Source organism: Scyliorhinus torazame, chromosome 2, assembly GCF_047496885.1.
Source record: "Scyliorhinus torazame isolate Kashiwa2021f chromosome 2, sScyTor2.1, whole genome shotgun sequence".
Classification (NCBI taxonomy): Eukaryota; Metazoa; Chordata; class Chondrichthyes; order Carcharhiniformes; family Scyliorhinidae; genus Scyliorhinus; species Scyliorhinus torazame.
The window spans coordinates 379412539-379440151 of record NC_092708.1 but is presented as its reverse complement, the minus strand read 5'-3'; the positions used below and the strand labels follow the sequence as shown (position 1 = coordinate 379440151).

The 27613-nt window shown below is 52.1% G+C and overlaps 5 non-coding genes across 5 annotated transcripts; all 5 read right to left on the bottom strand.

Moving 5' to 3' along the window:
- Positions 1–332: 332 nt before the first annotated feature.
- On the bottom strand, positions 333–521 carry LOC140407982 (U2 spliceosomal RNA). The gene has a single exon (XR_011939936.1). It is a non-coding gene; the product is annotated as a U2 spliceosomal RNA (small nuclear RNA).
- A 5587-nt stretch (positions 522–6108) lies between these two features.
- On the bottom strand, positions 6109–6297 carry LOC140408018 (U2 spliceosomal RNA). Its single transcript, XR_011939968.1, has one exon. It is a non-coding gene; the product is annotated as a U2 spliceosomal RNA (small nuclear RNA).
- A 5586-nt stretch (positions 6298–11883) lies between these two features.
- On the bottom strand, positions 11884–12068 carry LOC140407999 (U2 spliceosomal RNA). The gene has a single exon (XR_011939953.1). It is a non-coding gene; the product is annotated as a U2 spliceosomal RNA (small nuclear RNA).
- Positions 12069–17654: 5586 nt separating this feature from the next.
- LOC140407998 (U2 spliceosomal RNA) lies at positions 17655–17839 on the bottom strand. Its single transcript, XR_011939952.1, has one exon. It is a non-coding gene; the product is annotated as a U2 spliceosomal RNA (small nuclear RNA).
- Positions 17840–23431: 5592 nt separating this feature from the next.
- On the bottom strand, positions 23432–23627 carry LOC140408012 (U2 spliceosomal RNA). Its single transcript, XR_011939964.1, has one exon. It is a non-coding gene; the product is annotated as a U2 spliceosomal RNA (small nuclear RNA).
- Between the last annotated feature and the right edge of the window lie 3986 nt (positions 23628–27613).

Below are 27613 nucleotides of genomic sequence, written 5' to 3'. Positions count from 1 at the left end.
TCAATCCCTCCGAGTTCTCCAATCCACGATCGACATGGAAATCCTCAGCTTCTCTCGATCAAATGAGACTACACTTGATCTTAGGCAAAAGGCCGAGAAGCCGAGTAATGCACATTGAAGAGTGAAATGGGTGGTCAATTTCGAATGAGTTCCCTTTCGCCGTTGTGCTTGTAAGATGCGTTTGGTCATTCTTCATGACACCGGGGCCAGGTAGAAGGTGAGTAGCAGCAGCCAGTTGCCGAAGCATTTTGTTGTGTGCTGAAAGAAGTGAATAAAGTGTATATTTGTATGTGTTTGAGCTGTTTTTTGAGTTTGAAATTCCCCATGAAGGGGTGGTGTGCACCGTTGCTGGAGATACTGCAATACCAGGTCGATGCGTGGAGTGGACGGAGCAAGCCCCTATTCCATCTCCCTGCTCCAAAAATCAATTTAATATATGGTCCCCAGATAAGGGACGTATCAGATATTAAACTGATAAGAACAGATTTTTTTTTTTTTTTTTTTTTTTTTCAAAAAAATATACTTTATTCATAAAAATTTATCATGAGCATTACAGAAACATTTCAAATTGTCTTGACTGTACATTTCCGGCAGGGTTACATGTTGCCTTGACTTTCTTTCATTCAATTTTGATATTGTCATACACATATCACTCTTTACATTACAATTCCTTCTTAAATATTTACATTGTCATGTTTGTTTTATACATTGGAGTGTTGGTTGCCCAGACCGAGGGGCTTTACACTGTTACGCGCCCCTCGGTGTACATTTGCTGGAAAGACTTTACACTGTGGTCTTTCCCCATTGCGCCTTGGCGGCAGCTGCCCCAAGCTTGAGTGCGTCCCTCAGCACGTAGTCCTGGACCTTGGAATGTGCCAGTCTGCAACACTCAGTCGAGGACAATTCTTTGCACTGGAAGATCAGCAAGTTTCGGGCAGACCAAAGAGCGTCTTTTACCGAGTTGATGACCTTCCAGCAGCAGTTGATATTTGTCTCGGTGTGTGTCCCTGGAAACAGTCCGTAGAGCACAGAGTCCTGTGTCACAGATCTGTTTGGGATAAACCTTGACAAATACCACTGCATCTCTCTCCAGACCTTCTTTGCAAAGGCACATTCCACAAGGAGGTGTGTGACCGTCTCATTTCCCCCACAGCCACTCCGAGGGCAGCGTGCATTGGTGCAGAGCCTTCGGGTGTGCATGAAGAATCTGACAGGGAGGGCCTTTCTCACCACCAGCCAAGCTAGGTCTTGGTGCTTGTTTGAAAGTTCTGGTGATGAGGCGTTCTGCCAGATGACTCTGGCAGTCTGCTCAGGGAACCATCCAACGTCCTCCACGGTCTCCTTTTCCCTGAGGGCCTCGAGGACATTACGTGCTGACCACTGCTTCATTGCCTTGTGGTCAAAGGTGTTTTCCTTCAAAAACTTTTCCACAAAGGACAGGTGGTACGGTACGGTCCAACTACTTGGAGCGTTCCGCGGCAATGAGGCCAGGCCCATCCTTCGCAACACCGGGAACAGGTAGAACCTCAGTATGTAGTGACACTTGGTGTTTGCATACTGGGGGTCCACGCACAGCTTGATGCAGCTGGACACAAAGGTGGCCAACAGGATGAGGGAGGCGTTGGGTACGTTCCGCCCTCCCTTCTCCAGAGGTTTGTACATGGTGTCCCTTCGGACACGGTCCATCTTGGATCGCCAGATAAATTTGAAGATGGCCCGGGTGACTGCTGTAGCGTAGGGTCGGGTTATGGGCCAGACCTGCGCCACGTACAGTAGCACCGAGAGTACCTCACACCTGATGACCAGGGTTTTGCCCGCAATGGAGAGGGAGCGTTGCTCCCACCAGCCCAGTTTCTGTCTTACCTTTCCTATGCGCTCCTCCCAGTTTTTGGTGCACGCCCCAGCAGCTCCGAACCATATCCCCAGCACCTTCAGGTAATCTGACCTGACAGTGAAGGGGACAAAGGACCGGTCGGCCCAGTTCCCAAAGAACATGGCCTCGCTCTTGCCCCGGTTTACCTTGGCTCCAGAGGCCAGTTCAAACTGGTCGCAGGTGGTTAAGAGCCTGCGTACAGACGCAGGATCCGAGCAGAAGACGGCAACGTCGTCCATGTACAGGGAGGCCTTGACTTGCATGCCTCCACTGCCTGGGATCGTCACTCCTCTTATACCCGGATCCCTCCTGATGGACTCGGCAAAAGGTTCTATGCAGCACACAAAAAGGGCAGAGGAGAGAGGGCAGCCCTGCCTGACTCCAGATCTGATCTGGAACTTTTCTGATTCCCACCCATTGATTGAGACTGCGCTATAGATGTTTGTGTAGAGCAGTTTGATCCAATTGCGAATTCCCTCCCCAAACCCCATTTTGGAGAGCACATCCATCATGTAGGTGTGCGATATTCTGTCAAAAGCCTTCTCCTGGTCAAGGCTGATGAGGCAAGTGTCCACCCCCCTGTCCTGCACGTAGGCGATCGTATCCCTGAGTAGCGCGAGGCTATCAGAGATCTTCCTGCCGGGTACAGCACAGGTCTGGTCAGGGTGGATCACCGACTCCAGAGCAGACCTGACCCGATTGGCGATGACCTTTGCTAGAATTTTGTAGTCCACATTCAACAGTGAAATGGGTCGCCAATTTCGAATTTCTTCCCTTTCCCCCTTCTGTTTGTAGATGAGGGTGATGATGCCTTTCCTCATGGACTCTGACATGCTGCCCTCCAGAAGCATACTCTCGTACACTTCCAGCAGGTCTGGGCCCATCCAGTCCCACAGAGCCGAATACAACTCAACCGGTAAGCCGTCGCTTCCGGGAGTTTTACTCGTCTCGAAGGACTTGGCGGCCTTTGTCAGCTCGTCCAGAGTTAGTGGTTTGTCCAGGTTTTCCAGCTCGCTGTCGCCTATGACCTCCGCGATAGTCGACAGGAAGGTCTGGGAAACAGTGCTATCTGTTGGCTTCAGGTCATACAGTCCGGCATAAAAGGATTGGCTGATCCTCAGGATGTCAGACTGCGATGACTTTTCAGAGCCATCTTCTTCCTTCAGGCTGCTGATCACAGAGGTGTCTCTGTGCACCTTTTGGAAGAAGAAGCGTGAGCACTTTTCGTCCTGCTCCACGGAGCGGACTCTGGAACGGAAGATAACCTTGGAGGCCTCCGAGGTGTAGAGCGAGGCTTGCTGGCTCTTCACCTCTTGGAGATCCTCCTTGACATCCACCCCCATCGACTGCAGCTGGAGCAAATTTTGCATACTTTTCTGGAGCCTGGACATGACCCCTCGTCTCTCTCTCACCTTTTGAACGCCCTTGAGGATGAAAAACCTCTTGATATTCCCCTTGATTGCTTCCCACCAGAGATGTGGGGCCTCAAAGAGGGGTTTCACGGTTCTCCAACCTTTGTAATCCCTCCTGAGTTCCTCGATGTTCTCAGGGGTCAGCAGTTTTACATTTAGCTTCCACGTCCCCCTGCCTACCCCCTGGTCTTCCTGCAGGTGGCAGTCGGCCAGTAGGAGGCAGTGGTCAGAGAAGAACACCGGCGTTACGTCGGTGGACCTGACCGTGAAAGCTCGGGACACAAAAAAGAAGTCTATCCTGGAGCGGACGGACCCGTCTGGCCGTGACCATGTGTATCTACGCTGCGCGCCGTCTGCAGGGTTGCTGCAGACGTCGAGCAGCTTGGCGTCTTTTACCGTTTCCATCAGGAGTCTGGACGTAGCGTCTAGTTTGCTGTCGGCATTGCTGGATCGTCCAGCCGCATCGATGATGCAGTTGAAGTCACCACCCAGGATGACCGGCTTGGAGGTGGCCAACAGCAGTGGGAGTTGCTGAAGAACTGCCAGCCGCTCACTTTTTACGGCCGGGGCGTACACATTAATAAGTCTGAGAGGGGTGTTTTTGTATTTCACGTCTGCTACGAGGAGGCGCCCGCCCACCACCTCCTTAACGTCGGAGATGGTGAAGTTGCCTCCCCGCAGCAGAATACCCAGGCCGGAGGAGCGGCAGTCATTTCCTCCTGACCAGATGGATGGCCCGTGGGACCACCAGCTCGACCAGCGCCTGTAGTTGCTGAGGTGCGGAATTCCGCACTCCTGCAGGAACAGTAGGTCAGCTTTTACATTTGCCAAATAGTTGAGTGTGGCTACACACCGCGAAGTATCTTTGATGCTTCGCACATTTATGGATGCAATTTTTAAACCCATTATAAAAAAGATAGATTTACCAGTCTCAAGAGTCCAGAGTCTATACAGTTGGCTGTTCCAGCTGTTCGATGTTCCCCAGCATGCCGGTGGTGCTCGCAAACTTTAGCACAGTTGCAGGGCTGAGAAAGCTGTTCTGGTCCGTACTGGCCCCGTGATTTTGATGCAGATGCATTGGAGGGGTGATGTAGCCCTGGCGTTCGTCATGGCAGTCAGTAGGTGTTGGGGTTGCAGGCCGGTCTTCACCTGGGTTGTTGCTGCTCGTTACTATCGGGGGTTGGTCTGTGACCTTGTTTCCTTCCCGGTCGGTGGTCTGGGGGGTCTGTGCCTTCCGTTCCACGTTGGTGCTTTGCCTCTTTATTTGAGGCCGATTCTTGTCCTGTTTTCCCTCATCGGATGAGGTGTCGGCGCTAAGTGCGCCGGCTGAGAGGTGTCGCTTTTTGCCACTACCCCTCGGGGGGTTCTTCAGTTTGTTTTTTTGTTTCCGCTTTCGTTTGTCCCTGTTCACTGTTTCCCAGGGCTCTTTATTCTTTGTCCCATCCTCTTCCTCTTCCATTGAGTGTTCCTCATCAGATGGGGCTGGGGTTGGGTTGTCAGGAGGTGCTGGGGCCTCTTCTTTTTGTTGGGGGCCCTTTTGTTGCTTTTCCTCATTCTGAGCCGTGGTGTCTTTTTCGGTGGAGGGTGTATGCACCTCCTCTCTGGTCGCCTTTTTAACTCCGCTGCTGATGATTTGAGCGTATGTCGCCCCGCGTTTCGGGCAGGCCCTGTAAAGATGGCCGGCCTCCCCACACAGGTTGCAGCACTTGTCTTCTTTGCAGTCCTTAGTCATGTGTCCCTCCTGCCTGCAGTTCTTGCAGAAGGTCACACTGCAGTTTGCGGCAACATGCCCCGTTTTGCCACAGGTGTGGCATACTCGTGGCTGTCCCACGTAGTAGAGGTAGCCACGATTTACTCCAATAGCGAAATTGGAGGGGGGATGCAGGATGGCTCCGTTGCTGTCCGTTCTTAGGGTCACCTTGACCTGGTGCTCACTTGTCCAGATGCCGAAGGTGTCTTTCACTTGCACGCTGTCACTTTTCAGCTCAGCGTACCTGGCGAGGAACGTGAGCACATCAGATACAGGGACGTGGGGGTTGTACGTGTGCAGTGTAACAACCCGATTTCGCTGTGCCGGTAGCGTAAACAGAGGCTCCGCAGTCAGGATCGACAAGGGACTCTGGTTACCTTTTTCCTTGAAGACATTCAAGAATTTGATGCACGCTGCGACGCTCTTGAAGGTGACATCAAAGAAACCATTCTTGGGGAAGTTTTGCAAGCAGAAGATCTCTGTTGCTTTAAACCCACAACACTCAAGCAGCACCCACTTCACGAAGTGTTTCCGGTCCGAAGGTGACTCTCCCTCCGTTTTCTTCACTGTGACTCGGACAGTGTTTCGCACTCCCCAGCCTGGTGGTCGGGATGCAGCTGCATCCATAGCTCGGACGTTGGGTGTGAAACTGTATCGGCGTTAGGCCTAAACCCGAGGTTTAGGCCAGCATGTAGATCCACCAATAGCAGCCAAGCTCCAAACGTTTCCTCTTTGACGACTTCAATCCCTCCGAGTTCTCCAATCCACGATCGACATGGAAATCCTCAGCTTCTCTCGATCAAATGAGACTACACTTGATCTTAGGCAAAAGGCCGAGAAGCCGAGTAATGCACATTGAAGAGTGAAATGGGTGGTCAATTTCGAATGAGTTCCCTTTCGCCGTTGTGCTTGTAAGATGCGTTTGGTCATTCTTCATGACACCGGGGCCAGGTAGAAGGTAAGTAGCAGCAGCCAGTTGCCGAAGCATTTTGTTGTGTGCTGAAAGAAGTGAATAAAGTGTATATTTGTATGTGTTTGAGCTGTTTTTTGAGTTTGAAATTCCCCATGAAGGGGTGGTGTGCACCGTTGCTGGAGATACTGCAATACCAGGTCGATGCGTGGAGTGGACGGAGCAAGCCCCTATTCCATCTCCCTGCTCCAAAAATCAATTTAATATATGATCCCCAGATAAGGGACGTATCAGATATTAAACTGATAAGAACAGATTTTTTTTTTTTTTTTTTTTTTTTTCAAAAAAATATACTTTATTCATAAAAATTTATCATGAGCATTACAGAAACATTTCAAATTGTCTTGACTGTACATTTCCGGCAGGGTTACATGTTGCCTTGACTTTCTTTCATTCAATTTTGATATTGTCATACACATATCACTCTTTACATTACAATTCCTTCTTAAATATTTACATTGTCATGTTTGTTTTATACATTGGAGTGTTGGTTGCCCAGACCGAGGGGCTTTACACTGTTACGCGCCCCTCGGTGTACATTTGCTGGAAAGACTTTACACTGTGGTCTTTCCCCATTGCGCCTTGGCGGCAGCTGCCCCAAGCTTGAGTGCGTCCCTCAGCACGTAGTCCTGGACCTTGGAATGTGCCAGTCTGCAACACTCAGTCGAGGACAATTCTTTGCACTGGAAGATCAGCAAGTTTCGGGCAGACCAAAGAGCGTCTTTTACCGAGTTGATGACCTTCCAGCAGCAGTTGATATTTGTCTCGGTGTGTGTCCCTGGAAACAGTCCGTAGAGCACAGAGTCCTGTGTCACAGATCTGTTTGGGATAAACCTTGACAAATACCACTGCATCTCTCTCCAGACCTTCTTTGCAAAGGCACATTCCACAAGGAGGTGTGTGACCGTCTCATTTCCCCCACAGCCACTCCGAGGGCAGCGTGCATTGGTGCAGAGCCTTCGGGTGTGCATGAAGAATCTGACAGGGAGGGCCTTTCTCACCACCAGCCAAGCTAGGTCTTGGTGCTTGTTTGAAAGTTCTGGTGATGAGGCGTTCTGCCAGATGACTCTGGCAGTCTGCTCAGGGAACCATCCAACGTCCTCCACGGTCTCCTTTTCCCTGAGGGCCTCGAGGACATTACGTGCTGACCACTGCTTCATTGCCTTGTGGTCAAAGGTGTTTTCCTTCAAAAACTTTTCCACAAAGGACAGGTGGTACGGTACGGTCCAACTACTTGGAGCGTTCCGCGGCAATGAGGCCAGGCCCATCCTTCGCAACACCGGGAACAGGTAGAACCTCAGTATGTAGTGACACTTGGTGTTTGCATACTGGGGGTCCACGCACAGCTTGATGCAGCTGGACACAAAGGTGGCCAACAGGATGAGGGAGGCGTTGGGTACGTTCCGCCCTCCCTTCTCCAGAGGTTTGTACATGGTGTCCCTTCGGACACGGTCCATCTTGGATCGCCAGATAAATTTGAAGATGGCCCGGGTGACTGCTGTAGCGTAGGGTCGGGTTATGGGCCAGACCTGCGCCACGTACAGTAGCACCGAGAGTACCTCACACCTGATGACCAGGGTTTTGCCCGCAATGGAGAGGGAGCGTTGCTCCCACCAGCCCAGTTTCTGTCTTACCTTTCCTATGCGCTCCTCCCAGTTTTTGGTGCACGCCCCAGCAGCTCCGAACCATATCCCCAGCACCTTCAGGTAATCTGACCTGACAGTGAAGGGGACAAAGGACCGGTCGGCCCAGTTCCCAAAGAACATGGCCTCGCTCTTGCCCCGGTTTACCTTGGCTCCAGAGGCCAGTTCAAACTGGTCGCAGGTGGTTAAGAGCCTGCGTACAGACGCAGGATCCGAGCAGAAGACGGCAACGTCGTCCATGTACAGGGAGGCCTTGACTTGCATGCCTCCACTGCCTGGGATCGTCACTCCTCTTATACCCGGATCCCTCCTGATGGACTCGGCAAAAGGTTCTATGCAGCACACAAAAAGGGCAGAGGAGAGAGGGCAGCCCTGCCTGACTCCAGATCTGATCTGGAACTTTTCTGATTCCCACCCATTGATTGAGACTGCGCTATAGATGTTTGTGTAGAGCAGTTTGATCCAATTGCGAATTCCCTCCCCAAACCCCATTTTGGAGAGCACATCCATCATGTAGGTGTGCGATATTCTGTCAAAAGCCTTCTCCTGGTCAAGGCTGATGAGGCAAGTGTCCACCCCCCTGTCCTGCACGTAGGCGATCGTATCCCTGAGTAGCGCGAGGCTATCAGAGATCTTCCTGCCGGGTACAGCACAGGTCTGGTCAGGGTGGATCACCGACTCCAGAGCAGACCTGACCCGATTGGCGATGACCTTTGCTAGAATTTTGTAGTCCACATTCAACAGTGAAATGGGTCGCCAATTTCGAATTTCTTCCCTTTCCCCCTTCTGTTTGTAGATGAGGGTGATGATGCCTTTCCTCATGGACTCTGACATGCTGCCCTCCAGAAGCATACTCTCGTACACTTCCAGCAGGTCTGGGCCCATCCAGTCCCACAGAGCCGAATACAACTCAACCGGTAAGCCGTCGCTTCCGGGAGTTTTACTCGTCTCGAAGGACTTGGCGGCCTTTGTCAGCTCGTCCAGAGTTAGTGGTTTGTCCAGGTTTTCCAGCTCGCTGTCGCCTATGACCTCCGCGATAGTCGACAGGAAGGTCTGGGAAACAGTGCTATCTGTTGGCTTCAGGTCATACAGTCCGGCATAAAAGGATTGGCTGATCCTCAGGATGTCAGACTGCGATGACTTTTCAGAGCCATCTTCTTCCTTCAGGCTGCTGATCACAGAGGTGTCTCTGTGCACCTTTTGGAAGAAGAAGCGTGAGCACTTTTCGTCCTGCTCCACGGAGCGGACTCTGGAACGGAAGATAACCTTGGAGGCCTCCGAGGTGTAGAGCGAGGCTTGCTGGCTCTTCACCTCTTGGAGATCCTCCTTGACATCCACCCCCATCGACTGCAGCTGGAGCAAATTTTGCATACTTTTCTGGAGCCTGGACATGACCCCTCGTCTCTCTCTCACCTTTTGAACGCCCTTGAGGATGAAAAACCTCTTGATATTCCCCTTGATTGCTTCCCACCAGAGATGTGGGGCCTCAAAGAGGGGTTTCACGGTTCTCCAACCTTTGTAATCCCTCCTGAGTTCCTCGATGTTCTCAGGGGTCAGCAGTTTTACATTTAGCTTCCACGTCCCCCTGCCTACCCCCTGGTCTTCCTGCAGGTGGCAGTCGGCCAGTAGGAGGCAGTGGTCAGAGAAGAACACCGGCGTTACGTCGGTGGACCTGACCGTGAAAGCTCGGGACACAAAAAAGAAGTCTATCCTGGAGCGGACGGACCCGTCTGGCCGTGACCATGTGTATCTACGCTGCGCGCCGTCTGCAGGGTTGCTGCAGACGTCGAGCAGCTTGGCGTCTTTTACCGTTTCCATCAGGAGTCTGGACGTAGCGTCTAGTTTGCTGTCGGCATTGCTGGATCGTCCAGCCGCATCGATGATGCAGTTGAAGTCACCACCCAGGATGACCGGCTTGGAGGTGGCCAACAGCAGTGGGAGTTGCTGAAGAACTGCCAGCCGCTCACTTTTTACGGCCGGGGCGTACACATTAATAAGTCTGAGAGGGGTGTTTTTGTATTTCACGTCTGCTACGAGGAGGCGCCCGCCCACCACCTCCTTAACGTCGGAGATGGTGAAGTTGCCTCCCCGCAGCAGAATACCCAGGCCGGAGGAGCGGCAGTCATTTCCTCCTGACCAGATGGATGGCCCGTGGGACCACCAGCTCGACCAGCGCCTGTAGTTGCTGAGGTGCGGAATTCCGCACTCCTGCAGGAACAGTAGGTCAGCTTTTACATTTGCCAAATAGTTGAGTGTGGCTACACACCGCGAAGTATCTTTGATGCTTCGCACATTTATGGATGCAATTTTTAAACCCATTATAAAAAAGATAGATTTACCAGTCTCAAGAGTCCAGAGTCTATACAGTTGGCTGTTCCAGCTGTTCGATGTTCCCCAGCATGCCGGTGGTGCTCGCAAACTTTAGCACAGTTGCAGGGCTGAGAAAGCTGTTCTGGTCCGTACTGGCCCCGTGATTTTGATTCAGATGCATTGGGGGGGTGATGTAGCCCTGGCGTTCGTCATGGCAGTCAGTAGGTGTTGGGGTTGCAGGCCGGTCTTCACCTGGGTTGTTGCTGCTCGTTGCTATCGGGGGTTGGTCTGTGACCTTGTTTTCTTCCCGGTCGGTGGTCTGGGGTGTCTGTGCCTTCCGTTCCACGTTGGTGCTTTGCCTCTTTATCTGAGGCCGATTCTTGTCCTGTTTTCCCTCATCGGATGAGGTGTCGGCACTAAGTGCGCCGGCTGAGAGGTGTCGCTTTTTGCCACTACCCCTCAGGGGGTTCTTTAGTTTGTTTTTTTGTTTCCTCTTACGTTTGTCCCTGTTCACGGTTTCCCAGGGCTCTTTATTCTTTGTCCCATCCTCTTCCATTGAGTGTTCCTCATCAGATGGGGCTGGGGTTGGGTTGTCAGGAGGTGCTGGGGCCTCTTCTTTTTGTTGGGGGCCCTTTTGTTGCTTTTCCTCATTCTGAGCCGTGGTGTCTTTTTCGGTGGAGGGTGTATGCACCTCCTCTCTGGTCGCCTTTTTAACTCCGCTGCTGATGATTTCAGCGTATGTCGCCCCGCGTTTCGGGCAGGCCCTGTAAAGATGGCCGGCCTCCCCACACAGGTTGCAGCACTTGTCTTCTTTGCAGTCCTTAGTCATGTGTCCCTCCTGCCTGCAGTTCTTGCAGAAGGTCACACTGCAGTTTGCGGCAACATGCCCCGTTTTGCCACAGGTGTGGCATACACGTGGCTGTCCCACGTAGTAGAGGTAGCCACGATTTACTCCAATAGCGAAATTGGAGGGGGGATGCAGGATGGCTCCGTTGCTGTCCGTTCTTAGGGTCACCTTGACCTGGTGCTCACTTGTCCAGATGCCGAAGGTGTCTTTCACTTGCACGCTGTCACTTTTCAGCTCAGCGTACCTGGCGAGGAACGTGAGCACATCAGATACAGGGACGTGGGGGTTGTACGTGTGCAGTGTAACAACCCGATTTCGCTGTGCCGGTAGCGTAAACAGAGGCTCCGCAGTCAGGATCGACAAGGGACTCTGGTTACCTTTTTCCTTGAAGACGTTCAAGAATTTGATGCACGCTGCGACGCTCTTGAAGGTGACATCAAAGAAACCATTCTTGGGGAAGTTTTGCAAGCAGAAGATCTCTGTTGCTTTAAACCCACAGCACTCGAGCAGCACCTTCTTCACGAAGTGTTTCCGGTCCAAAGGTGACTCTCCATCCGTTTTCTTCACTGTGACTCGGACAGTGTTTCGCACGCCCCAGCCTGGTGGTCGGGATGCAGCTGCATCCATAGCTCGTACGTTGGGTGTGAAACTGTATCGGCGTTAGGCCTAAACCCGAGGTTTAGGCCAGCATGTAGATCCACCAATAGCAGCCAAGCTCCAAACGTTTCTTCTTTGACGACTTCAATCCCTCCGAGTTCTCCAATCCACGATCGTCATCGAAATCCTCAGCTTCCCTCGATCAAATGAGACTACACTTGATCTTAGCCAAAAGGCCGAGAAGCCGAGTAATGCACATTGAAGAGTGAAATGGGTGGTGAATTTCGAATGAGTTCCCTTTCGCCGTTGTGCTTGTAAGATGCGTTTGGTCATTCTTGATGACACCCCCGGGGCCAGGTAGAAGGTGAGTAGCAGCAGCCAGTTGCCGAAGCATTTTGTTGTGTGCTGGAAGAAGTGTGAATAAAGTGTATATTTGTATGTGTTTGAGCTGTTTTTTGAGTTTGAAATTCCCCATGAAGGGGTGGTGTGCACCGTTGCTGGAGATACTGCAATACCAGGTCAATGCGTGGAGTGGACGGAGCAAGCCCCTATTCCATCTCCCTGCTCCAAAAATCAATTTAATATATGGTCCCCAGATAAGGGACGTATCAGATATTAAACTGATAAGAACAGATTTATTTATTTTTTTTTTTTTCAAAAAAATATACTTTATTCATAAAAATTTATCATGAGCATTTCAGAAACATTTCAAATTGTCTTGACTGTACATTTTCGGCAGGGTTACATGTTGCCTTGACTTTCTTTCATTCAATTTTGATATTGTCGTACACATATCACTCTTTACATTACAATTCCTTCTTAAATATTTACAGTGGCATGTTTGTTTTATACATTGGAGTGTTGATTGCCCAGACCGAGGGGCTTTACACTGTTACGCGCCCCTCGGTGTACATTTGCTGGAAAGACTTTACACTGTGGTCTTTCCCCATTGCGCCTTGGCGGCAGCTGCCCCAAGCTTGAGTGCGTCCCTCAGCACGTAGTCCTGGACCTTGGAATGTGCCAGTCTGCAACACTCAGTCGAGGACAATTCTTTGCACTGGAAGATCAGCAAGTTTCGGGCAGACCAAAGAGCGTCTTTTACCGAGTTGATGACCTTCCAGCAGCAGTTGATATTTGTCTCGGTGTGTGTCCCTGGAAACAGTCCGTAGAGCACAGAGTCCTGTGTCACAGATCTGTTTGGGATAAACCTTGACAAATACCACTGCATCTCTCTCCAGACCTTCTTTGCAAAGGCACATTCCACAAGGAGGTGTGTGACCGTCTCATTTCCCCCACAGCCACTCCGAGGGCAGCGTGCATTGGTGCAGAGCCTTCGGGTGTGCATGAAGAATCTGACAGGGAGGGCCTTTCTCACCACCAGCCAAGCTAGGTCTTGGTGCTTGTTTGAAAGTTCTGGTGATGAGGCGTTCTGCCAGATGACTCTGGCAGTCTGCTCAGGGAACCATCCAACGTCCTCCACGGTCTCCTTTTCCCTGAGGGCCTCGAGGACATTACGTGCTGACCACTGCTTCATTGCCTTGTGGTCAAAGGTGTTTTCCTTCAAAAACTTTTCCACAAAGGACAGGTGGTACGGTACGGTCCAACTACTTGGAGCGTTCCGCGGCAATGAGGCCAGGCCCATCCTTCGCAACACCGGGAACAGGTAGAACCTCAGTATGTAGTGACACTTGGTGTTTGCATACTGGGGGTCCACGCACAGCTTGATGCAGCTGGACACAAAGGTGGCCAACAGGATGAGGGAGGCGTTGGGTACGTTCCGCCCTCCCTTCTCCAGAGGTTTGTACATGGTGTCCCTTCGGACACGGTCCATCTTGGATCGCCAGATAAATTTGAAGATGGCCCGGGTGACTGCTGTAGCGTAGGGTCGGGTTATGGGCCAGACCTGCGCCACGTACAGTAGCACCGAGAGTACCTCACACCTGATGACCAGGGTTTTGCCCGCAATGGAGAGGGAGCGTTGCTCCCACCAGCCCAGTTTCTGTCTTACCTTTCCTATGCGCTCCTCCCAGTTTTTGGTGCACGCCCCAGCAGCTCCGAACCATATCCCCAGCACCTTCAGGTAATCTGACCTGACAGTGAAGGGGACAAAGGACCGGTCGGCCCAGTTCCCAAAGAACATGGCCTCGCTCTTGCCCCGGTTTACCTTGGCTCCAGAGGCCAGTTCAAACTGGTCGCAGGTGGTTAAGAGCCTGCGTACAGACGCAGGATCCGAGCAGAAGACGGCAACGTCGTCCATGTACAGGGAGGCCTTGACTTGCATGCCTCCACTGCCTGGGATCGTCACTCCTCTTATACCCGGATCCCTCCTGATGGACTCGGCAAAAGGTTCTATGCAGCACACAAAAAGGGCAGAGGAGAGAGGGCAGCCCTGCCTGACTCCAGATCTGATCTGGAACTTTTCTGATTCCCACCCATTGATTGAGACTGCGCTATAGATGTTTGTGTAGAGCAGTTTGATCCAATTGCGAATTCCCTCCCCAAACCCCATTTTGGAGAGCACATCCATCATGTAGGTGTGCGATATTCTGTCAAAAGCCTTCTCCTGGTCAAGGCTGATGAGGCAAGTGTCCACCCCCCTGTCCTGCACGTAGGCGATCGTATCCCTGAGTAGCGCGAGGCTATCAGAGATCTTCCTGCCGGGTACAGCACAGGTCTGGTCAGGGTGGATCACCGACTCCAGAGCAGACCTGACCCGATTGGCGATGACCTTTGCTAGAATTTTGTAGTCCACATTCAACAGTGAAATGGGTCGCCAATTTCGAATTTCTTCCCTTTCCCCCTTCTGTTTGTAGATGAGGGTGATGATGCCTTTCCTCATGGACTCTGACATGCTGCCCTCCAGAAGCATACTCTCGTACACTTCCAGCAGGTCTGGGCCCATCCAGTCCCACAGAGCCGAATACAACTCAACCGGTAAGCCGTCGCTTCCGGGAGTTTTACTCGTCTCGAAGGACTTGGCGGCCTTTGTCAGCTCGTCCAGAGTTAGTGGTTTGTCCAGGTTTTCCAGCTCGCTGTCGCCTATGACCTCCGCGATAGTCGACAGGAAGGTCTGGGAAACAGTGCTATCTGTTGGCTTCAGGTCATACAGTCCGGCATAAAAGGATTGGCTGATCCTCAGGATGTCAGACTGCGATGACTTTTCAGAGCCATCTTCTTCCTTCAGGCTGCTGATCACAGAGGTGTCTCTGTGCACCTTTTGGAAGAAGAAGCGTGAGCACTTTTCGTCCTGCTCCACGGAGCGGACTCTGGAACGGAAGATAACCTTGGAGGCCTCCGAGGTGTAGAGCGAGGCTTGCTGGCTCTTCACCTCTTGGAGATCCTCCTTGACATCCACCCCCATCGACTGCAGCTGGAGCAAATTTTGCATACTTTTCTGGAGCCTGGACATGACCCCTCGTCTCTCTCTCACCTTTTGAACGCCCTTGAGGATGAAAAACCTCTTGATATTCCCCTTGATTGCTTCCCACCAGAGATGTGGGGCCTCAAAGAGGGGTTTCACGGTTCTCCAACCTTTGTAATCCCTCCTGAGTTCCTCGATGTTCTCAGGGGTCAGCAGTTTTACATTTAGCTTCCACGTCCCCCTGCCTACCCCCTGGTCTTCCTGCAGGTGGCAGTCGGCCAGTAGGAGGCAGTGGTCAGAGAAGAACACCGGCGTTACGTCGGTGGACCTGACCGTGAAAGCTCGGGACACAAAAAAGAAGTCTATCCTGGAGCGGACGGACCCGTCTGGCCGTGACCATGTGTATCTACGCTGCGCGCCGTCTGCAGGGTTGCTGCAGACGTCGAGCAGCTTGGCGTCTTTTACCGTTTCCATCAGGAGTCTGGACGTAGCGTCTAGTTTGCTGTCGGCATTGCTGGATCGTCCAGCCGCATCGATGATGCAGTTGAAGTCACCACCCAGGATGACCGGCTTGGAGGTGGCCAACAGCAGTGGGAGTTGCTGAAGAACTGCCAGCCGCTCACTTTTTACGGCCGGGGCGTACACATTAATAAGTCTGAGAGGGGTGTTTTTGTATTTCACGTCTGCTACGAGGAGGCGCCCGCCCACCACCTCCTTAACGTCGGAGATGGTGAAGTTGCCTCCCCGCAGCAGAATACCCAGGCCGGAGGAGCGGCAGTCATTTCCTCCTGACCAGATGGATGGCCCGTGGGACCACCAGCTCGACCAGCGCCTGTAGTTGCTGAGGTGCGGAATTCCGCACTCCTGCAGGAACAGTAGGTCAGCTTTTACATTTGCCAAATAGTTGAGTGTGGCTACACACCGCGAAGTATCTTTGATGCTTCGCACATTTATGGATGCAATTTTTAAACCCATTATAAAAAAGATAGATTTACCAGTCTCAAGAGTCCAGAGTCTATACAGTTGGCTGTTCCAGCTGTTCGATGTTCCCCAGCATGCCGGTGGTGCTCGCAAACTTTAGCACAGTTGCAGGGCTGAGAAAGCTGTTCTGGTCCGTACTGGCCCCGTGATTTTGATTCAGATGCATTGGGGGGGTGATGTAGCCCTGGCGTTCGTCATGGCAGTCAGTAGGTGTTGGGGTTGCAGGCCGGTCTTCACCTGGGTTGTTGCTGCTCGTTGCTATCGGGGGTTGGTCTGTGACCTTGTTTTCTTCCCGGTCGGTGGTCTGGGGTGTCTGTGCCTTCCGTTCCACGTTGGTGCTTTGCCTCTTTATCTGAGGCCGATTCTTGTCCTGTTTTCCCTCATCGGATGAGGTGTCGGCACTAAGTGCGCCGGCTGAGAGGTGTCGCTTTTTGCCACTACCCCTCAGGGGGTTCTTTAGTTTGTTTTTTTGTTTCCTCTTACGTTTGTCCCTGTTCACGGTTTCCCAGGGCTCTTTATTCTTTGTCCCATCCTCTTCCATTGAGTGTTCCTCATCAGATGGGGCTGGGGTTGGGTTGTCAGGAGGTGCTGGGGCCTCTTCTTTTTGTTGGGGGCCCTTTTGTTGCTTTTCCTCATTCTGAGCCGTGGTGTCTTTTTCGGTGGAGGGTGTATGCACCTCCTCTCTGGTCGCCTTTTTAACTCCGCTGCTGATGATTTCAGCGTATGTCGCCCCGCGTTTCGGGCAGGCCCTGTAAAGATGGCCGGCCTCCCCACACAGGTTGCAGCACTTGTCTTCTTTGCAGTCCTTAGTCATGTGTCCCTCCTGCCTGCAGTTCTTGCAGAAGGTCACACTGCAGTTTGCGGCAACATGCCCCGTTTTGCCACAGGTGTGGCATACACGTGGCTGTCCCACGTAGTAGAGGTAGCCACGATTTACTCCAATAGCGAAATTGGAGGGGGGATGCAGGATGGCTCCGTTGCTGTCCGTTCTTAGGGTCACCTTGACCTGGTGCTCACTTGTCCAGATGCCGAAGGTGTCTTTCACTTGCACGCTGTCACTTTTCAGCTCAGCGTACCTGGCGAGGAACGTGAGCACATCAGATACAGGGACGTGGGGGTTGTACGTGTGCAGTGTAACAACCCGATTTCGCTGTGCCGGTAGCGTAAACAGAGGCTCCGCAGTCAGGATCGACAAGGGACTCTGGTTACCTTTTTCCTTGAAGACGTTCAAGAATTTGATGCACGCTGCGACGCTCTTGAAGGTGACATCAAAGAAACCATTCTTGGGGAAGTTTTGCAAGCAGAAGATCTCTGTTGCTTTAAACCCACAGCACTCGAGCAGCACCTTCTTCACGAAGTGTTTCCGGTCCAAAGGTGACTCTCCATCCGTTTTCTTCACTGTGACTCGGACAGTGTTTCGCACGCCCCAGCCTGGTGGTCGGGATGCAGCTGCATCCATAGCTCGTACGTTGGGTGTGAAACTGTATCGGCGTTAGGCCTAAACCCGAGGTTTAGGCCAGCATGTAGATCCACCAATAGCAGCCAAGCTCCAAACGTTTCTTCTTTGACGACTTCAATCCCTCCGAGTTCTCCAATCCACGATCGTCATCGAAATCCTCAGCTTCCCTCGATCAAATGAGACTACACTTGATCTTAGCCAAAAGGCCGAGAAGCCGAGTAATGCACATTGAAGAGTGAAATGGGTGGTGAATTTCGAATGAGTTCCCTTTCGCCGTTGTGCTTGTAAGATGCGTTTGGTCATTCTTGATGACACCCCCGGGGCCAGGTAGAAGGTGAGTAGCAGCAGCCAGTTGCCGAAGCATTTTGTTGTGTGCTGGAAGAAGTGTGAATAAAGTGTATATTTGTATGTGTTTGAGCTGTTTTTTGAGTTTGAAATTCCCCATGAAGGGGTGGTGTGCACCGTTGCTGGAGATACTGCAATACCAGGTCAATGCGTGGAGTGGACGGAGCAAGCCCCTATTCCATCTCCCTGCTCCAAAAATCAATTTAATATATGGTCCCCAGATAAGGGACGTATCAGATATTAAACTGATAAGAACAGATTTATTTATTTTTTTTTTTTTCAAAAAAATATACTTTATTCATAAAAATTTATCATGAGCATTTCAGAAACATTTCAAATTGTCTTGACTGTACATTTTCGGCAGGGTTACATGTTGCCTTGACTTTCTTTCATTCAATTTTGATATTGTCGTACACATATCACTCTTTACATTACAATTCCTTCTTAAATATTTACAGTGGCATGTTTGTTTTATACATTGGAGTGTTGATTGCCCAGACCGAGGGGCTTTACACTGTTACGCGCCCCTCGGTGTACATTTGCTGGAAAGACTTTACACTGTGGTCTTTCCCCATTGCGCCTTGGCGGCAGCTGCCCCAAGCTTGAGTGCGTCCCTCAGCACGTAGTCCTGGACCTTGGAATGTGCCAGTCTGCAACACTCGGTCGAGGACAATTCTTTGCACTGGAAGATCAGCAAGTTTCGGGCAGACCAAAGAGCGTCTTTTACCGAGTTGATGACCTTCCAGCAGCAGTTGATATTTGTCTCGGTGTGTGTCCCTGGAAACAGTCCGTAGAGCACAGAGTCCTGTGTCACAGATCTGTTTGGGATAAACCTTGACAAATACCACTGCATCTCTCTCCAGACCTTCTTTGCAAAGGCACATTCCACAAGGAGGTGTGTGACCGTCTCATTTCCCCCACAGCCACTCCGAGGGCAGCGTGCATTGGTGCAGAGCCTTCGGGTGTGCATGAAGAATCTGACAGGGAGGGCCCTTCTCACCACCAGCCAAGCTAGGTCTTGGTGCTTGTTTGAAAGTTCTGGTGATGAGGCGTTCTGCCAGATGACTCTGGCAGTCTGCTCAGGGAACCATCCAACGTCCTCCACGGTCTCCTTTTCCCTGAGGGCCTCGAGGACATTACGTGCTGACCACTGCTTCATTGCCTTGTGGTCAAAGGTGTTTTTCTTCAAAAACTTTTCCACGAAGGACAGGTGGTACGGTACGGTCCAACTACTTGGAGCGTTCCGCGGCAATGAGGCCAGGCCCATCCTTCGCAACACCGGGGACAGGTAGAACCTCAGTATGTAGTGACACTTGGTGTTTGCATACTGGGGGTCCACGCACAGCTTGATGCAGCTGGACACAAAGGTGGCCAGCAGGATGAGGGAGGCGTTGGGTACGTTCCGCCCTCCCTTCTCCAGAGGTTTGTACATGGTGTCCCTTCGGACACGGTCCATCTTGGATCGCCAGATAAATTTGAAGATGGCCCGGGTGACTGCTGTGGCGTAGGGTCGGGTTATGGGCCAGACCTGCGCCACGTACAGTAGCACCGAGAGTACCTCACACCTGATGACCAGGGTTTTGCCCGCAATGGAGAGGGAGCGTTGCTCCCACCAGCCCAGTTTCTGTCTTACCTTTCCTATGCGCTCCTCCCAGTTTTTGGTGCACGCCCCAGCAGCTCCGAACCATATCCCCAGCACCTTCAGGTAATCTGACCTGACAGTGAAGGGGACAAAGGACCGGTCGGCCCAGTTCCCAAAGAACATGGCCTCGCTCTTGCCCCGGTTTACCTTGGCTCCAGAGGCCAGTTCAAACTGGTCGCAGGTGGTTAAGAGCCTGCGTACAGACGCAGGATCCGAGCAGAAGACGGCAACGTCGTCCATGTACAGGGAGGCCTTGACTTGCATGCCTCCACTGCCTGGGATCGTCACTCCTCTTATACCCGGATCCCTCCTGATGGACTCGGCAAAAGGTTCTATGCAGCACACAAAAAGGGCAGAGGAGAGAGGGCAGCCCTGCCTGACTCCAGATCTGATCTGGAACTTTTCTGATTCCCACCCATTGATTGAGACTGCGCTATAGATGTTTGTGTAGAGCAGTTTGATCCAATTGCGAATTCCCTCCCCAAACCCCATTTTGGAGAGCACATCCATCATGTAGGTGTGCGATATTCTGTCAAAAGCCTTCTCCTGGTCAAGGCTGATGAGGCAAGTGTCCACCCCCCTGTCCTGCACGTAGGCGATCGTATCCCTGAGTAGCGCGAGGCTATCAGAGATCTTCCTGCCGGGTACAGCACAGGTCTGGTCAGGGTGGATCACCGACTCCAGAGCAGACCTGACCCGATTGGCGATGACCTTTGCTAGAATTTTGTAGTCCACATTCAACAGTGAAATGGGTCGCCAATTTCGAATTTCTTCCCTTTCCCCCTTCTGTTTGTAGATGAGGGTGATGATGCCTTTCCTCATGGACTCTGACATGCTGCCTTCCAGAAGCATACTCTCGTACACTTCCAGCAGGTCTGGGCCCATCCAGTCCCACAGAGCCGAATACAACTCAACCGGTAAGCCGTCGCTTCCGGGAGTTTTACTCGTCTCGAAGGACTTGGCGGCCTTTGTCAGCTCGTCCAGAGTTAGTGGTTTGTCCAGGTTTTCCAGCTCGCTGTCGCCTATGACCTCCGTGATAGTCGACAGGAAAGTCTGGGAAACAGTGCTATCTGTTGGCTTCAGGTCATACAGTCCGGCATAAAAGGATTGGCTGATCCTCAGGATGTCAGACTGCGATGACTTTTCAGAGCCATCTTCTTCCTTCAGGCTGCTGATCACAGAGGTGTCTCTGTGCACCTTTTGGAAGAAGAAGCGTGAGCACTTTTCGTCCTGCTCCACGGAGCGGACTCTGGAACGGAAGATAACCTTGGAGGCCTCCGAGGTGTAGAGCGAGGCTTGCTGGCTCTTCACCTCTTGGAGATCCTCCTTGACATCCACCCCCATCGACTGCAGCTGGAGCAAATTTTGCATACTTTTCTGGAGCCTGGACATGACCCCTCGTCTCTCTCTCACCTTTTGAACGCCCTTGAGGATGAAAATCCTCTTGATATTCCCCTTGATTGCTTCCCACCAGAGATGTGGGGCCTCAAAGAGGGGTTTCACGGTTCTCCAACCTTTGTAATCCCTCCTGAGTTCCTCGATGTTCTCAGGGGTCAGCAGTTTTACATTTAGCTTCCACGTCCCCCTGCCTACCCCCTGGTCTTCCTGCAGGTGGCAGTCGGCCAGTAGGAGGCAGTGGTCAGAGAAGAACACCGGCGTTACGTCGGTGGACCTGACCATGAAAGCTCGGGACACAAAAAAGAAGTCTATCCTGGAGCGGACGGACCCGTCTGGCCGTGACCATGTGTATCTACGCTGCGCGCCGTCTGCAGGGTTGCTGCAGACGTCGAGCAGCTTGGCGTCTTTTACCGTTTCCATCAGGAGTCTGGACGTGGCGTCTAGTTTGCTGTCGGCTTTGCTGGATCGTCCAGCCGCATCGATGATGCAGTTGAAGTCACCACCCAGGATGACCGGCTTGGAGGTGGCCAACAGCAGTGGGAGTTGCTGAAGAACTGCCAGCCGCTCACTTTTTACGGCAGGGGCGTACACATTAATAAGTCTGAGAGGGGTGTTCTTGTATTTCACGTCTGCTACGAGGAGGCGCCCGCCCACCACCTCCTTAACGTCGGAGATGGTGAAGTTGCCTCCCCGCAGCAGAATACCCAGGCCGGAGGAGCGGCAGTCGTTTCCTCCTGACCAGATGGATGGCCCGTGGGACCACCAGCTCGACCAGCGCCTGTAGTTGCTGAGGTGCGGAATTCCGCACTCCTGCAGGAACAGTAGGTCAGCTTTTACATTTGCCAAATAGTTGAGTGTGGCTACACACCGCGAAGTATCTTTGATGCTTCGCACATTTATGGATGCAATTTTTAAACCCATTTTAAAAAAGATAGATTTACCAGTCTCAAGAGTCCAGAGTCTATACAGTTGGCTGTTCCAGCTGTTCGATGTTCCCCAGCATGCCGGTGGTGCTCGCAAACTTTAGCACAGTTGCAGGGCTGAGAAAACTGTTCTGGTCCGTACTGGCCCCGTGATTTGGATGCAGATGCATTGGGGGGGTGGTGTAGCCCTGGGGTTCGTCGTGGTGGTCAGTAGGTGTTGGGGTTGCAGGCCGGTCTTCACCTGGGTTGTTGCTGCTCGTTGCTATCGGGGGTTGGTCTGTGACCTTGTTTTCTTCCCGGTCGGTGGTCTGGGGGGTCTGTGCCTTCCGTTCCACGTTGGTGCTTTGCCTCTTTATCTGAGGCCGATTCTTGTCCTGTTTTCCCTCATCGGATGAGGTGTCGGCACTAAGTGCGCCGGCTGAGAGGTGTCGCTTTTTGCCACTACCCCTCAGAGGGTTCTTCAGTTTGTTTTTTTGTTTCCTCTTACGTTTGTCCCTGTTCACGGTTTCCCAGGGCTCTTTATTCTTTGTCCCATCCTCTTCCTCTTCCATTGAGTGTTCCTCATCAGATGGGGCTGGGGTTGGGTTGTCAGGAGGTGCTGGGGCCTCCTCTTTTTGTTGGGGGCCCTTCTGTTGCTTTTCCTCATTCTGAACCGTGGTGTCTTTTTCGGTGGAGTGTGTATGCACCTCCTCTCTGGTCGCCTTTTTAACTCCGCTGCTGATGATTTCAGCGTATGTCGCCCCGCGTTTCGGGCAGGCCCTGTAAAGATGGCCGGCCTCCCCACACAGGTTGCAGCACTTGTCTTCTTTGCAGTCCTTAGTCATGTGTCCCTCCTGCCTGCAGTTCTTGCAGAAGGTCACACTGCAGTTTGCGGCAACATGCCCCGTTTTGCCACAGGTGTGGCATACACGTGGCTGTCCCACGTAGTAGAGGTAGCCACGATTTACTCCAATAGCGAAATTGGAGGGGGGATGCAGGATGGCTCCGTTGCTGTCCGTTCTTAGGGTCACCTTGACCTGGTGCTCACTTGTCCAGATGCCGAAGGTGTCTTTCACTTGCACGCTGTCACTTTTCAGCTCAGCGTACCTGGCGAGGAACGTGAGCACATCAGATACAGGGACGTGGGGGTTGTACGTGTGCAGTGTAACAACCCGATTTCGCTGTGCCGGTAGCGTAAACAGAGGTTCCGCAGTCAGGATCGACAAGGGACTCTGGTTACCTTTTTCCTTGAAGACGTTCAAGAATTTGATGCACGCTGCGACGCTCTTGAAGGTGACATCAAAGAAACCATTCTTGGGGAAGTTTTGCAAGCAGAAGATCTCTGTTGCTTTAAACCCACAGCACTCGAGCAGCACCTTCTTCACGAAGTGTTTCCGGTCCAAAGGTGACTCTCCATCCGTTTTCTTCACTGTGACTCGGACAGTGTTTCGCACGCCCCAGCCTGGTGGTCGGGATGCAGCTGCATCCATAGCTCGTACGTTGGGTGTGAAACTGTATCGGCGTTAGGCCTAAACCCGAGGTTTAGGCCAGCATGTAGATCCACCAATAGCAGCCAAGCTCCAAACGTTTCTTCTTTGACGACTTCAATCCCTCCGAGTTCTCCAATCCACGATCGTCATCGAAATCCTCAGCTTCCCTCGATCAAATGAGACTACACTTGATCTTAGCCAAAAGGCCGAGAAGCCGAGTAATGCACATTGAAGAGTGAAATGGGTGGTGAATTTCGAATGAGTTCCCTTTCGCCGTTGTGCTTGTAAGATGCGTTTGGTCATTCTTGATGACACCCCCGGGGCCAGGTAGAAGGTGAGTAGCAGCAGCCAGTTGCCGAAGCATTTTGTTGTGTGCTGGAAGAAGTGTGAATAAAGTGTATATTTGTATGTGTTTGAGCTGTTTTTTGAGTTTGAAATTCCCCATGAAGGGGTGGTGTGCACCGTTGCTGGAGATACTGCAATACCAGGTCGATGCGTGGAGTGGACGGAGCAAGCCCCTATTCCATCTCCCTGCTCCAAAAATCAATTTAATATATGGTCCCCAGATAAGGGACGTATCAGATATTAAACTGATAAGAACAGATTTTTTTTTTTTTTTTTTTTTTTTTTTTTTCCCCAAAAAATATACTTTATTCATAAAAATTTATCATGAGCATTACAGAAACATTTCAAATTGTCTTGACTGTACATTTCCGGCAGGGTTACATGTTGCCTTGACTTTCTTTCATTCAATTTTGATATTGTCATACACATATCACTCTTTACATTACAATTCCTTCTTAAATATTTACATTGTCATGTTTGTTTTATACATTGGAGTGTTGGTTGCCCAGACCGACGGGCTTTACACTGTTACGCGCCCCTCGGTGTACATTTGCTGGAAAGACTTTACACAGTGGTCTTTCCCCATTGCGCCTTGGCGGCAGCTGCCCCAAGCTTGAGTGCGTCCCTCAGCACGTAGTCCTGGACCTTGGAATGTGCCAGTCTGCAACACTCGGTCGAGGACAATTCTTTGCACTGGAAGATCAGCAAGTTTCGGGCAGACCAAAGAGCGTCTTTTACCGAGTTGATGACCTTCCAGCAGCAGTTGATATTTGTCTCGGTGTGTGTCCCTGGAAACAGTCCGTAGAGCACAGAGTCCTGTGTCACAGATCTGTTTGGGATAAACCTTGACAAATACCACTGCATCTCTCTCCAGACCTTCTTTGCAAAGGCACATTCCACAAGGAGGTGTGTGACCGTCTCATTTCCGCCACAGCCACTCCGAGGGCAGCGTGCATTGGTGCAGAGCCTTCGGGTGTGCATGAAGAATCTGACAGGGAGGGCCTTTCTCACCACCAGCCAAGCTAGGTCTTGGTGCTTGTTTGAAAGTTCTGGTGATGAGGCGTTCTGCCAGATGACTCTGGCAGTCTGCTCAGGGAACCATCCAACGTCCTCCACGGTCTCCTTTTCCCTGAGGGCCTCGAGGACATTACGTGCTGACCACTGCTTCATTGCCTTGTGGTCAAAGGTGTTTTCCTTCAAAAACTTTTCCACAAAGGACAGGTGGTACGGTACGGTCCAACTACTTGGAGCGTTCCGCGGCAATGAGGCCAGGCCCATCCTTCGCAACACCGGGGACAGGTAGAACCTCAGTATGTAGTGACACTTGGTGTTTGCATACTGGGGGTCCACGCACAGCTTGATGCAGCTGGACACAAAGGTGGCCAACAGGATGAGGGAGGCGTTGGGTACGTTCCGCCCTCCCTTCTCCAGAGGTTTGTACATGGTGTCCCTTCGGACACGGTCCATCTTGGATCGCCAGATAAATTTGAAGATGGCCCGGGTGACTGCTGTGGCGTAGGGTCGGGTTATGGGCCAGACCTGCGCCACGTACAGTAGCACCGAGAGTACCTCACACCTGATGACCAGGGTTTTGCCCGCAATGGAGAGGGAGCGTTGCTCCCACCAGCCCAGTTTCTGTCTTACCTTTCCTAGGCGCTCCTCCCAGTTTTTGGTGCACGCCCCAGCAGCTCCGAACCATATCCCCAGCACCTTCAGGTAATCGGACCTGACAGTGAAGGGGACAAAGGACCGGTCGGCCTAGTTCCCAAAGAACATGGCCTCGCTCTTGCCCCGGTTTACCTTGGCTCCAGAGGCCAGTTCAAACTGGTCGCAGGTGGTTAAGAGCCTGCGTACAGACGCAGGATCCGAGCAGAAGACGGCAACGTCGTCCATGTACAGGGAGGCCTTGACTTGCATGCCTCCACTGCCTGGGATCGTCACTCCTCTTATACCCGGATCCCTCCTGATGGACTCGGCAAAGGGTTCTATGCAGCACACAAAAAGGGCAGAGGAGAGAGGGCAGCCCTGCCTGACTCCAGATCTGATCTGGAACTTTTCTGATTCCCACCCATTGATTGAGACTGCGCTATATTTGTTTGTGTAGAGCAGTTTGATCCAATTGCGAATTCCCTCCCCAAACCCCATTTTGGAGAGCACATCCATCATGTAGGTGTGCGATATTCTGTCAAATGCCTTCTCCTGGTCAAGGCTGATGAGGCAAGTGTCCACCCCCCTGTCCTGCACGTAGGCGATCGTATCCCTGAGTAGCGCGAGGCTATCAGAGATCTTCCTGCCGGGTACAGCACAGGTCTGGTCAGGGTGGATCACCGACTCCAGAGCAGACCTGACCCGATTGGCGATGACCTTTGCTAGAATTTTGTAGTCCACATTCAACAGTGAAATGGGTCGCCAATTTCGAATTTCTTCCCTTTCCCCCTTCTGTTTGTAGATGAGGGTGATGATGCCTTTCCTCATGGACTCTGACATGCTGCCTTCCAGAAGCATACTCTCGTACACTTCCAGCAGGTCTGGGCCCATCCAGTCCCACAGAGCCGAATACAACTCAACCGGTAAGCCGTCGCTTCCGGGAGTTTTACTCGTCTCGAAGGACTTGGCGGCCTTTGTCAGCTCGTCCAGAGTTAGTGGTTTGTCCAGGTTTTCCAGCTCGCTGTCGCCTATGACCTCCGTGATAGTCGACAGGAAGGTCTGGGAAACAGTGCTATCTGTTGGCTTCAGGTCATACAGTCCGGCATAAAAGGATTGGCTGATCCTCAGGATGTCAGACTGCGATGACTTTTCAGAGCCATCTTCTTCCTTCAGGCTGCTGATCACAGAGGTCTCTCTGTGCACCTTTTGGAAGAAGAAGCGTGAGCACTTTTCGTCCTGCTCCACGGAGCGGACTCTGGAACGGAAGATAACCTTGGAGGCCTCCGAGGTGTAGAGCGAGGCTTGCTGGCTCTTCACCTCTTGGAGATCCTCCTTGACATCCACCCCCATCGACTGCAGCTGGAGCAAATTTTGCATACTTTTCTGGAGCCTGGACATGACCCCTCGTCTCTCTCTCACCTTTTGAACGCCCTTGAGGATGAAAAACCTCTTGATATTCCCCTTGATTGCTTCCCACCAGAGATGTGGGGCCTCAAAGAGGGGTTTCTCGGTTCTCCAACCTTTGTAATCCCTCCTGAGTTCCTCGATGTTCTCAGGGGTCAGCAGTTTTACATTTAGCTTCCACGTCCCCCTGCCTACCCCCTGGTCTTCCTGCAGGTGGCAGTCGGCCAGTAGGAGGCAGTGGTCAGAGAAGAACACCGGCGTTACGTCGGTGGACCTGACCGTGAAAGCTCGGGACACAAAAAAGAAGTCTATCCTGGAGCGGACGGACCCGTCTGGCCGTGACCATGTGTATCTACGCTGCGCGCCGTCTGCAGGGTTGCTGCAGACGTCGAGCAGCTTGGCGTCTTTTACCGTTTCCATCAGGAGTCTGGACGTAGCGTCTAGTTTGCTGTCGGCTTTGCTGGATCGTCCAGCCGCATCGATGATGCAGTTGAAGTCACCACCCAGGATGACCGGCTTGGAGGTGGCCAACAGCAGTGGGAGTTGCTGAAGAACTGCCAGCCGCTCACTTTTTACGGCCGGGGCGTACACATTAATAAGTCTGAGAGGGGTGTTTTTGTATTTCACGTCTGCTACGAGGAGGCGCCCGCCCACCACCTCCTTAACGTCGGAGATGGTGAAGTTGCCTCCCCGCAGCAGAATACCCAGGCCGGAGGAGCGGCAGTCGTTTCCTCCTGACCAGATGGATGGCCCGTGGGACCACCAGCTCGACCAGCGCCTGTAGTTGCTGAGGTGCGGAATTCCGCACTCCTGCAGGAACAGTAGGTCAGCTTTTACATTTGCCAAATAGTTGAGTGTGGCTACACACCGCGAAGTATCTTTGATGCTTCGCACATTTATGGATGCAATTTTTAAACCCATTATAAAAAGATAGATTTACCAGTCTCAAGAGTCCAGAGTCTATACAGTTGGCTGTTCCAGCTGTTGAATGTTCCCCAGCATGCCGGTGGTGCTCGCAAACTTTAGCACAGTTGCAGGGCTGAGAAAACTGTTCTGGTCCGTACTGGCCCCGTGATTTTGATGCAGATGCATTGGGGGGGTGATGTAGCCCTGGGGTTCGTCGTGGCAGTCAGTAGGTGTTGGGGTTGCAGGCCGGTCTTCACCTGGGTTGTTGCTGCTCGTTGCTATCGGGGGTTGGTCTGTGACCTTGTTTTCTTCCCGGTCGGTGGTCTGGGGG